Source organism: Terrapene carolina, unplaced genomic scaffold (assembly GCF_002925995.2).
Source record: "Terrapene carolina triunguis isolate 2854851 unplaced genomic scaffold, T_m_triunguis-2.0 Scaffold96, whole genome shotgun sequence".
Classification (NCBI taxonomy): Eukaryota; Metazoa; Chordata; order Testudines; family Emydidae; genus Terrapene; species Terrapene triunguis.
The window spans coordinates 939,961-953,364 of NW_020664447.1; the positions used below are offsets into that span (position 1 = coordinate 939,961).

General features: G+C 39.4%; 1 protein-coding gene across 6 annotated transcripts in view; it reads left to right on the forward strand.

Annotated features, from left to right (window-relative positions):
• The window catches only part of SOX6 (SRY-box transcription factor 6), a 457,096-nt gene that overhangs the window by 256,540 nt on the left and 187,152 nt on the right, over window positions 1–13,404 (forward strand). The window lies entirely within an intron of this gene.

Sequence of the window (13,404 nt, forward strand, 5' to 3'; positions counted from 1 at the left end):
TTCTCTTATATTGGTTAAATATCTCAATCTCCGGATACCAAAAGGAAAAGGCTGTGTGTTAGGAGTAATTCCCAAATAATGTATCTTTGTATAGGTAGTATGTGGGGTACTCTTATCGATTGTGGTGGGATGTCACATTTTGATTATTTTTTTTAACCCTATGCTTCAAATGTCCAATTTGAAGCATGCTAGTTTTTTTTTTTTTTTATAATTGAATAATCCTTGGAGTTGAAAGAGAGACCCTGGGTGAAATCCTAGTACCATTGAAGTTGATCGGAGTTTTTCCATGTGTATAGCCTATGGTTCCAGCAGGTCCCAAAAAATTTGCGGCACTTGGGATCTAATCCGTGTGGGAGGCTGTTGCTAATAAAAAAATAATTTGAAGCTCATTCAGTGACAGGATCCTTAAGGTGTTTCTCTCCCTACCCTTTGATTCTTCCACGGGTTTCCTATTGGAAGGAAATTCAGGCTGTTATTGTTTGGATAGCAAATTGGAAAGAGAACTTTTCTTTCCACTGTGAGCTTAGCTATTTTACACTATTTATGAGATGTATTGAACAGTTGTATTTCTGTTGATTGCTATGGTCTTATTAAATGACCACTGTAAATACATGGAAACAAGGATTTGTTTGTCATATTAACGATGTCCTTGCTAATGTTATAACAAAAAGAAAGACTATCTGAAGAAAATTGATGCTTGTGATTTTGCATTTCCACCAAGAAAATGTCCTGAATTATGTTGCGTTTACTATAGATATAAACAAGATGAAGGTTGGCCCTTTTTAATAAATAATTTAGAATCAGTTCTGTCAGCTGATACCATGTCAAAACCTAATTGTTTTAATATGTTTCCTTTGATTACATTTCTCCTGTATAGTTATGACACTGCAACATATTAGGTAGGAAAGTATTGATGACTGAAATAAAACACACAGTTTTACCAAAATATGCTATGCCTGCCTGCAATAAACAAAAGGCAGCAAAAACTGGTCATTGAAAATGCTAATCTATTTAAAATCATGTTGTCTGCTGATAACATGGAAAGACTTGGACATTAATTGCAATGTGACTACCCAGATCTCTAAATAGAAGCTCCTCGAATGCCAATAGTAAATCAGAATTAAAACAGGTTGGGTCTCTGGCAATGATGGATAACATATTCCTCATTATTTTACATGGGTGGGTTTTTTTGCATATAAAGCCTTTTGATGTACTTGCGAGTGTCATTCAGTTTCCGGTTGAGACATTTAAAGTTTGACTTCTTGTAAGGTCTGTTTTCACTGACGAGTTAACACAGGCTCTTACTCAGATATTGTCCTCAAACTTTGTTCTGTCCACCCACATGCTCCCTGAGTTTGGTAGTGCTTTCATCCCAGCATAGCTGGCTTGTCTAGGACTGTAAGCTAAAACCCAAGAGAGGCTTTCACTTGGGTTGGTAACCCATCCGCTTTGCAGTGAAAATGCAAGTTAAACCATTTGAGTGCTGATACCTTCCCACCTGCCATGTGCCCAGAAAGACAGAGAAGTTCTTTCACAATTTGGTGACACACACGGGTGTGTCAGCACCAGTGAGGACACAGTAACCTGGGTATGGCTTTGCAGAATGACTACACTAGCTGCTCAGACCTGGGTGCCAATTGCCGAAGTTAACTTTGCAGTGAAGACATACCCATAGGGCCGTTTTCTGCCTCATTCTTGTAGTTCTCAGTTTTTGCTTTGGCCCTCTGGTTAACAGGTTGTGTGCACATTATAAAAATGTAAGTGATATCCAGTTTGGGGCCCCTTTTTGCTGCCCAAATGGTGTAAAGTGGCCTTAATATAAATGAGAATTAAGTCCTTAGTGTTTTATTTCTGCCTCAAGGAGAGTTTTAGATTATTACATGTGTTTTATCTTGTGGGGTGAGCATAGCCAAAGGTAAGAGCAAGAAGGACATTTTGAATGATGTGAATTGAGATTTAGCAACGTGCCCCCCTCCCACTGAAACTTTATTCTTCTCTCCCACTGAGGCCCTGAGTTGGCCAGAAGTGTTTGTTAGAGAATGATACCCCTCCAGAATAGTGAGCCCCTAATCTAGGGAACCAGATTTTATTCTCCCTGCAGTGCCAATTAATCCCTGGGCTGGTTGTGCTTGGTGGCAGGGTGCTTTGGTAAACAGCTCTTTTCACTCTTCCTTCAGAGGCTCCACATTGTTTCAGACTTCCCTCTGTTGAGGTGAGGTAGACATTACTTCTCAGAAGCCCACCAACAGCTATGGCCTTGGCTACACTTGCAGCTGTACAGCGCTGTGAGGTAAACCTGTCTTCGTACAGCTGAGTAAGGAAAGCGCTGCAGTCTGTCCACACTGACAGCTGACAGCGCAGTGGCGTGGCCACATTTGCAACATTTGCAGCTGCGTTGGGAGTGGTGCATTATGGGCAGATATCCCAGCATTCATGTGGCTGCAACGTGCTTTTCAAAACGGGGGTGGTGGTGGTGGAGTGTGACAGGGAGTGTGAGGGGAGAGAGAGTGCTTTTTGGAGCGTGTCAGCTCTCTATTTTGCAAGTTCCGAACTCCCGGCCCCTGCTCATTCATTCTCTCACTCAAAGCAAACAGCAAACTGTTTGCTTTTTCTCTGTAGTACGAGCTTTGAAACCGGCACTTCCGCATTCCTGCAGCCGGTCACAACAATGGAGAGGATTGGCCACTTGACTAGGTGATCAGTACAGCGCTGCAGGTTGATTCCTGGTACACACTCACAGGGGAGAGTCGTAGCCACTCCGCTGTATCTCTTATGCTTCTCGGGGAGGTGGAGTACCTGCAGCGGTGTACCCAGGGAGATACAGCCCTGCAAGTGCCCTGCCAGTGTGGATGGGGAGTGAGTTACAGCGCTGGGGGAGGATTTACAGCGCTGTAACTTGCAAGTGTAGCCAAGGCCTTCATCTTTGCTGACTAGATGAGTCTCGGGAGAGTGACATGAACTGCTTCTGTCATCACAGGGTTGATTGCACTTTAATAGAGCCTTTTCTCCAGTGGTCGCTAAATGGTTTACAAACATTAATGAAGCCTCTTAAGACCACTGTGAGGAAGGGAAACTTTAGTATTAGTGAGTAAACCATGGTAATGAAAGATGAAGTGTGTGCCCAAAGTCAAACAGTGAGTCGATAGCAGAGTCAGGGATAGAACCCAAGGGTCTTGCTCTAACCCTTAGTAACTCCTTAGAGCTCCTTGCTCTAACCACAGATGACTTTTCCTTAGTGGTCCTTTCCTCTGCCGTGTTCCTAGCTACTGTCAGCTGACATCCATTCAGGCTATTGGGAGTCACACATATAAATCCTTGCTACTGTAATTGCATTTGAAACGTACTCCCTTTTCCCAAAGAGACAGGTAAAAGTTCAATGAGACTGCACAGGGATACCCAGAAAACTACAGCTATAATGCCGAGCAGTTCTGTAGTGCTTTGAAATCTATGGAGTAATCACCACCATTACACAGAAGGGGAAACTGAGGCACAGAAAGAGGCAGTGTCTTGCCCCAAAATAGGTCGGTGGCAGAGCTGGAACTAGAACTCAGATCTGTTGATTCCCAGTCCAGTGCCCTTTCCACTGTCTCCAAGGTGGTAATGTATAGCTTTCTTTAAACGTATGTAGCTTGGAGTCATAATGGCGTATTAACATGGATTAGCATTTGTGGGCCTTAAGAAGTGTGTTCTGAGAGGATACTGAATGAAGACATTCTAGGCATAGGGGAGTGTGAAATAAGACAGGAAAATGAGAGCGTAAGAAGTAAATAAAGGAAGTGAGATAGTCTAAAGATGGTTTCAAATCCACCTGTAATCAACCAAGCTTTAAATTGGTTTTGGAATGTTCAAAGCTCTAGATTTCCATGATCAAGGGGTTCATTTTCCCAGGGCTGAAGGGATTTCAGGTCGGGTGGTTGCCACTGCTAAGAACTACTTTTGAAAACTTACCCCTGTGCTTGGTTGCAATTAATTCTAAGTCAGGGCGTTTTAACTGGTTGATACTTTTGGCTTTTGTGCAGCTGCTTCCTTCTTTTATATTACTGAGAGTTCAACATGAACTGATGCAGTAAAAAAAACAAAACAATTTTAGGTCATTAGCGAAAAAATCTTGATTATCAGACACAGAGGTGTGGTCCAGTGAGGAGCAGCTCTTTGCACTGACTGTTACTGGGAGTTGTTTACTTTAGATAGAAGGCGTTGTTCTTGTTAAGGATAACCTGAGCGCATACTCTCCCTCTGTGTCTGCACAAGTGCCCTTCCACTCAGAGCCTGTGGGAAGGAGCTTCAGTTAGGCAGGGCACACCCTTCCCCCCTCCCCAAAAATGCATTAAAGCTTTTTGTACTAATAGCACAAACTCTTTCTGTGCATGATGGCGAAACACAAAGATGATAAAAGAGAAGACAAATAATTGTGTGATAGAGACAAAATAAATAAAATCGTGTTTTCTTGCCTTACTTTTATATACTTATAATTAATTATAATAGTGGTTTTTTTAATCAAGGTCTGATTAGAAACTATATCCATTTGTTAACAGAATGCAAAGCATCCTGTCTAGGTAACAGACAGTGACACATTTTTTTATTTCCCATAAATGGAATTGTTCATGTTCCCAGTTACTCCTGTATGCTGTACTTGATGTGTGAAACCACTTAGTTTACATCTTTTTTATTAGAATTTCAGTTATTGATAAAGGGCCAAATTCTCCTCGGAGTTCCAGCAGAACAATCCCATTGATTTCAGTGGGGTTGCATGAGTACAGCTGAGAGGAGCATTTGGCAGAATACTTTGTAGCTACTTCGTCGTGGTTAAATAATTCGTCATGATCATTTGACATGTTTACTGAAACACACAGGGTAGATTTTAGAAGGTCCACGAAACAGATGAGCTGAGCAAAATGATCTGCTTACCCGGGGGAAAAAAGCCCTCATATTTGCATGTGCAAAATGCATGTCCAACAGCCCAAGCTGTATATGCAGATGTTTTGAATAAACAAAGTGGGTTCAGATTCAGCTCTTACTTTACGGAGGTTTGGATGCAAGGGATCCAACCCTCTATGTATGCTTTATTGTTGCTTAGGCTTCTAGTTTTTCTTTACTGACCACAACTAGGCAGAGTAGCATCATTTATCACTATAAAGAGTCTGTTTTAAGTTTTCTGTTTCTGTTCCAAACATAAATCTCTGGAATAGTCTTACATGCATCATGCAGTTGTCTATTGAAATAGCCTGCAATGGTCTTTTTCAGCATGCAGGGTCTTTGAAGATCAAATAAAGGCCAGTCTTTAAGTTACTTAAGCAATGACATTATTGCAAAAGGGTCAGAATTGTTCTAGCAATCTTATATATGAGTGACTCCTGGGTTAACTGTGTTACAAGTTTGTGCTATGACTTCCATTGCCAGCATTTATAACCTGAACTATCTATATTTATAGGCATTGTGACTTAAATGTCACATGCTGGCTTTGTACAGTACACTCTATTTTTAGGATGGACAGTGACTGATGCCCATAGTTTTATCCAATACTGAAGTCTATTTGCATTGTATGTTTCTCTCGCTTATATGTAGCCTTTTATATCCTATACTCTATTAAATCAGTTACAGTTGGAGCCTATTGACTCCCAAATATAAGCCTAAAGCTGTTGTTTCACATAGCACTTATTAATAAAATGGTCTGAAAATGGTTGGATAAGAGGGAGGCATGTCCCTGTTTCCTATGGAGTCTTTAAGTTTAATAAAGCAAACCCACTTCACTCATTTTCTCAGTATTAGATACACTGAATATATTGTTAGAGCTTCTTCATGTAGGTGACTGGTGTTCTTCATTGAATAGCTGGAAAAAGCTACATTTTCTGTGTATATTAGCTGGTGGAGGAGAACAGTGAGGCGCAACAGTTAGCATTTTGTGATTATCAATTACACATTTATGGACTAGGCTCAGAGCCAGCTCTTCGTGAATGAGTCTGTGTGAACATTATGAATACTATGTGGTTACAAGTATAATAGGTTAGATTCTTTTCAGTAACAGGTAGGATAATTGTTATTTGCATGCATTTAATACAAAATCTCCTTTCTCTTTTAGTGCAGTTGATAAAACAATGCTGAAATATAGAAACATAGATAAATTTTCAGGGGCTTGGGTTACACGGCACAGAGTGTAGAGGATCATTTTGTGTAAAATAAGGCTCCTGATAGTATCATGTTACCCTACTTTACTGGGTTTGTAGTAATTATTTCTCAATTATTATTGTATAAGATCCTCTTTTGCAAACAATAAGTGTTTACAGCAGCTGGCTTTATATATATATATATATATATATATATATTTATAAGACATTATATGTCTTATATCACAGAAGCACCCATAAGTTTTTAATTATGCCACTTTGTATGGCTGTAGACATTTCAAAGCTCCCCTTTGTGCTCTCTATTATAAACATCTTTTATTTCTTTTGAAGTCTGCATGATATACATACTAGCAATTAAAAACCCAGCTCAGGGTTGGAGACACAAGGTCTTCGTAATTAAAACTCAAACAAAAGCTACAAGCGAAAAACCCACTCTATGATTAAGGTCTGAAGTGTTATGATACATTAGAATCTATGTTAACTGCTAGGATTTAAAAAATCAATACACAGGAAAAGAGATCAGTTGGTTCCAATTAGGGAAATCAATGAAAACATTCCCTTCCTCCTCCCCAACAACCTCCCCAAAACACCTTAAGTTAGTAACTGGTCCTGATTAGAAATATACCACAGGCTGTAAAGTTTTCTGGTAATATATTTATTATAGTGACCCAATGAAATAATGTTTAACTTTATCTTGTACCAATCTAAATCTTAAGTATACTTTGATTTTACCACTTCTTTAGACATAGTCATTTTGCATGGTGTGTCACAGTAACTGCCTTTCTGGGCCTAAACTGATGTTATAAAATAAATTATACCTTAACATTATGTAAATGTGGTAATATTTCACAAATAAATCCCAAATTTACCCCTTAGATAGTCTTTATTCTGGGTATGCTTGGTAAAGAAGAAGGTAAATTGACTCAAAAATAAAGAGTAAAGTGCACAATAGTTGCATTTACTATGTTGTTTTATCTTTTTTTTTTTTTATAGTTAAGATACACTTCTATAATTAGTAAGGCCAAAGGAGTTGATTCTGATCTCTCTTAAATTGGTGGAAATCCATATATTGTCACGCAATACCTTAATTTTTGTTGATACACAATAGCCCTGATCCTGCAATTAATTATGCACGTGTTTAGCTACACACTGTGGGTAGTTCCATTGACATCAGTGGCACTGCTTACAGTGCATAGTGTTAAGTGTATCCATACTTCTTTGCAAGACTGGGGGACATTATTTGCAACAAAGAAAATTCACACATTTTTGCTACTCTGACCATTAGGGCATGGAATCATGTTTCAATACACTTATCACAATCACACCAGCTTCTAATATTAAAATGTTAAGTCTATTAATATGTATATTTCTTAAGACTTTACAACTATAAATTACATTGTAATAAACCTTTCATGTAAATCAAATTATACACATCTAGATTGACTAACACATTTTATAAATACGTCAATGTATTTACATACATACAATGGTGCTGGAGTACACAGTGCAACAATATGTTTTTACCTTGGTGGGATACAAACGTAGGCCCCATGCGTATACTATGAAGTGTGTCTACTGTGCCCGTATGGAGCCCCATTCAAGTCAGTGGGACTCCACGTGGCATACCAGCCCACTGACATGCTATGCTGTGCTGGAGTGGGGCCAAGGATATGTGTTAAGACTTCAATGCCACCCAGTAAAAAAGCTGTACAATTATTGGAAAAATAAAATATATTGTTATCTCCTGTAACTTAATGCATTTTTCAGTAATAGAAATAGTAGCAAGAACACCTGTAATATTAGAAAACTTTGTTTAAATTTTATTTTCAAGTGCCAGTAAGCAGGTTTGAAAGTAACTTGGAAAAAGTATAAATAAGTTTTATTTCCTCCCCTCTTCTCCTCCCCCCCGGGTGGTTTGCAATTTACTTTAGTCAGCAGTTTTTCTGGGGTTTTTTTAGATTTATATTTTAATATTCCTAAAATTGATATTTATTCATTTTAATAACTGAGGTCTCCAAATGAGCAACATTCTCATTTAAGTCAGAGAGAATTTTGCTTCATTGAGGACTGTGGAACTTGGAACTTAAGGTCTACTTTTGCTGAAGTGAGTGCAGAGCTGCTTTTGACTCAAGCCCCCGTCCTGCAAACACTGGTGCACATACTCTACACACAGAAGAACTTCCACTGAAGTCAAGTGTACCACCCAGTAGGAAAATTATTCACCTGCATAAGAATTTGCAGCATTGAGACCTTCACTTGTAGCAGGATTGGGCCCTAATTTGCTAGAGTTTTGTCATGGTTTGATGGCTTTGGTATTGTCACTGAGTGCAGACATAGGGCTAAATTCTGGTACGGTGCTGCACATAGACACCTGTCTGAAAACGAATGCACAGCACTGAGAGCTCAGAATGGAAATTTCTTGCCCAGTTTGAGCTCATTGACAACACATGGAGAGGCCTCTCTACAGTCCTTTTGTGACAGGAGCTACAAAGATATTGCAGGGTCCAGGTGTCAGATAGTGTGGTTTGCATGCTTTTGTTTGTGTGTCTCAGGATCTAGCAAGAGTCCATCTGCACAAACTACTCATATTCTCGGCAAATACAATCTTTAGCCCTGATTCAGGGAAGCGCTTGCTCATGTGTGTAAGTCTTAATGACTACCGTGGGGTTTAAGGTCCCTTCTTCAATAGGAAATCTTTCCAGAAAGGAGGCCTCTATGTGTGTGTGTTCTGCAAGGGGCCCTAGCATGCATCAACACTGCAGGTCAGTGGCTGGGCCACCTGGGGCACATTTATATGGCAAACAGAGCCACACAGCAGTGATTCTCAGAGCCTGGGTCTACATCCTTGGGCTTGTGGGTGCTAAAAACAGCAGCGTAGATGTTGTGGTTCAGGCTGGAGATTGGGTTCTGGAACATCTACAGCAATATTTTTAGTGCTGTAGCATGAGCCCAAGTCTGTAGACCAGGGGGTCTGCAACTCGCTGCTGCAGGTTTCTGTTTGCTGTGTAGACATACCCTGAGACAGGTCTCCCGACTCCCAATCTATTCATTTATCCACTGCCACCCTGCAAAGTGAATTTGAAATATTTTAGAATAGGTTTACTGCATGGGTTTACAAAATTTTATTGCTTTGTAAATTTATCCATCAAACATCTCGTGTCTTTCAGGTAAATCATTATTTCCCCCCCCTGCAGAGTACATACCAATGGGATACATTTTCAAAAGCACCTATGTCACTTCGCCTAAGTCCCATTGATTCATACATATATGTTACTTACACTTGTAAATTAACAGAATTGTACACACACATGTTACTGTACCAAAGGACTTGTCTAAATGAAATAACTAAGAAAGAACAGAAATCAGCTGGGTGCGTATGTGCATTACTAATGAACTCATAGTATGCATCACCCAGTATTGAGACAGAGATGTTTAACTGAAATCCAACAGAGTCACTCTGGATTTACACTAATACAACAGGAATTAGAAACTGACACTTTATCTTTAGCTCTCACACTGAAGTTTTATTGTTTTGTTACTATTTTATGCGGTTTCTTTTTGTTAGGTTCCTTCTTTCTTTTAAAATGTTGTTAATTTCACCCATGCATCCTGATCTTTGTCTTGACATATAATGTACTTAAATTAAAAGATTTTATGTTAGTCACTTGTGACCCTAATTGAAGTCAATGGAGTTCCTCCAGCTTTGCCCCAGGATAAGTAAGAATGGAATTTGGCCATGTGTTCAAAATGGTGATATAAATTGTGGAAACCTGTGTTTACATCTTCTCCTCCGTACTAAATAACTTTAAGCAAATCTGTTTTATGAATGGCCTGATCCATGTCCAGTTGAAGTCAATAGGTGTCTTTCCATTAGTTTTGGTCAGAGTTGGATTAGACTCTAGAAACTTTGAAAAGAGATTTCACTTGCTGTATTTGGTAGAATGGTAGCAAGGGCCTGCTGATGTTAGACAGGAGAAGCTTGTCTCAATTTCGTTTAGTATGTGTCACCAGCACTTTGCTTAATGTACATTCGTATATTGTTATCCATGTTTGAATTTGATCATAAAGGTGCTCCATTGTTACCCAGCAAGATTAAACTGAGATCTGCCCCTATGGCTTTTTAAAATGGGTTGCCCTGTAGTTCGCAGTAATGAGAGAAGCTAGCATGCTCGTATTTAGAATGAACCCTCATGCCTATTGAGATTTCTTTGAATAGGTTTCCATCACTACAGGTGCACAATTGTTTTATGAGTAAAATATTATCAGCCTTCCGAATTAGCCAGGGCAAAATGCAAGTTGTCTGATTAAATAATCAAACCCAATACTTTAAAATGTACTTGATTTCCACAGGAATTTTAAGTTGCTAAGTCCCAGTCTATCATACAGATTTTTCAGTGGGAACTGTGATTGTTTGCAGCATGCAAGTAGCAGCTTGCAGCATAACCAGTTTGGTGTGTTTTACATAATTCATCATAAATTATACAAGACAAAACCGCTAAAAAAGCATATAATCATAGGTTTTACTTCTAGTCTAACATTTTTAATCTACCAATGAAGGTATTATACTGTACATTAAATCAGAAAAAAGTGGGCCTCTAGTGGAAAATAGTTTGAAAGTGTTCTGCATTCAATTAGGAGGCACATCAGTTTAGAAATATAAAACGCAGTGTTGTTTTTTTAAATAATTCAGTTTATGTGAGGGAGTGGGGGAAGAGAGAGAGGGGGAGAGAAAATCCTCTGAATCTGAAGTGCAGCTTACAATGTGGAGCCCACATATGCCACCGCTTACTGAGTAGTTTAGTAAACACACAGACTCAGAGACCCAAGATGTGGATAAAATCTGAAACAGTAGGTTTACCGAGAACAAGCCTTCACCACGAATTGAAAGTGTAACAGTGCAGCTGTCAGACACCAATTACATGCAGGTAACTGTTTATTTTCATATCTGAATCTGTTTGTCAATCAAAGAATGCAATGAATCAGGAGATGGGATCTCAAATACAAAACCACAAAGTCAGAGACAGCATCTGGAAGAACTCCAAGCCACAAAAATTAGGGAAGGAGCACAGAGGGAACAAAAACTGTAAATGCTTGCATAGATTCTTCCTCTATATACACTGAATTTAAATAATTGTGTTGATGCATCAGTAATAATAATTGCTGATAAAAATTATAGTCCTTATTTTGGGCAGCAGTATGTTTTAGTAGATGTGAAATTAAATGTAATTTATATTAATTAGGGATAATATGAACAGTATACAAATGGTTGACATTTCTGACATTTTTAAAGCATACTACGATATACGAAGATGCTTCCTTTACGTTTGTTTTGACTTTGAAATACTGGAGATTGATAAGTGCCCCATATGCGTTCTGTGCGCATAAAGATCACAGTTCTAACCTCAGAGGTTTGAAGGTTATTTATAGGCAAGTTTCACTATACTTTGAAATTCATTTTCGGGGGTTTATAGTTTATTTAACTGTTTACAAGGAAACTTTAGTTTTCTCTGGGCCCTGGAATGCATTCTGACTAACGGTACTAAACTAGCTTCTACTGTTAAAAATGCAGCTGCTGTACTCAAATTGCAGGATTTCAAAAGACAGTGCAATACACAGAAAGGCTTTTACACAGGTTTGTACAGCCAGAGTTTTACTAAGTGAGGAAAAGCCTACAGGGACTTTCAGGTTTTGATTGGTAACATAAAGGGAGCACAAACAGAAGTTTATTAAGGAAGGTAAAGAAAATGAAATGGGCATAACTGTTCTGTGGTTTGCTTGAAACATAGGATTTCAGATCCATTAAGAATCAGAGTTCCTTTTAACTTCTAATGAAAGAGCTTCTCTTTACGTTTGGTGCCTAAACATGATGCCGCTTAGCCATTTGCCTAACACATAATTGTGATTCCCCAACAGCCACAGTTTGACTGTGGATATCTCTGCATATAGTATCATAAATGTAAGGTTCCCTCCACTTATTGTATTTGCAAATTTATTGATTCAGCCTCATTACCTATTATTTTTTTTCTCCAGTGACGAGTGGCTACCTACAGTGTAACTGCAGTGTCTAATATAAAAAAAAGTGGGCCTGATTTTTCAGAGGTGCGTAGCACTTGCAGCTCCCACACCTACCAAGGGTCACCCATCTGGAATGACAGCCACACAATTGCTCCTGCTGTCACTCCTTCTCATTCATTCTCAGTGAAATGTCACTCATAAGCAGGGCTGCTGGCAGTGAGCAAGGTTTCCCCTTTGGCTTCTCTTCCCACTTACTATTTCTGGCTTTTAAGCAGGAGGCCAGTGCTTCCTCCTACTTCCTCTCCCTTTCCCACTACTCCCTTTGCTGGCTACCTTGCTCCCAGTCCCACTGTGCCTGTCAGGGCAGCACAGTGAGGCAGGGATAGGTTATCTGCACTGCTGTGAGGCCCTGGACAGCAGCACATTTCACCTTCAGGACACAGTTGCAGTGTGAGAAACAGGACCAGAGCGGCTACAAAGAAATTCAAGGATAGAAAGGACTGAGGGGGAGACTGCTCTGTTTAGGAAAAAGGGCCAGTGAAAGAGAAAGGAGAAGGTGGCAGCAAAGAGAGAGACAGCGATAACAAAAGAGAAATGAATGGGACAGAAATTGGAACTGAGAGAGGGAAGGAAACTTTGCAGGGGCAAATAGAGGAAGGATGGCCTTATGGCTACTAGACATGATATGGGGGCGGGGAGGAGGTGTATGCCAGGACTCCTGGGTTTAGTTCCCAGCTCTACCACTGACTAGCTGAGTGACCTTAGGAAAATCGCATAATCTCCCTGTACCTCATCTTTACCAATCTGTAAAATGGCGTTAATAATATTTACCTACCTGTCAGGTAGGTGAAATTACCTTGTCATGCTGAGATGGAAGTACCATAATTAACATAAGATTATCAAATAGAGGGAGACAGGCTGAATCAGAAAAAATTTGGTCACTTAATGTGCTTTAATCTTTGAGCTACACAAGAATTGGTAGAGTGGTAAATAATAACAAGGACAGGTCAGTTCTACAGAGAAAGCTGGGCCATATGTTGACAAATTGGAAAGGCTTCACAAAGACCTACAAGAAGGATTCAAGATCTGGAAAACCTGCCTAACAGTGAGAGACAAAAGAAGCTCAATCTATTTCATTTATCTAAGAGAAGGTTAAGCGGTGACTTGATCAAAGTCTATAAATACCTACGTGGGGAGATTGTTTCAGATAGCACAGGCCTCTTTCATTTAGCAAACAAAGGCATAACAAGATCTACTATCTGGA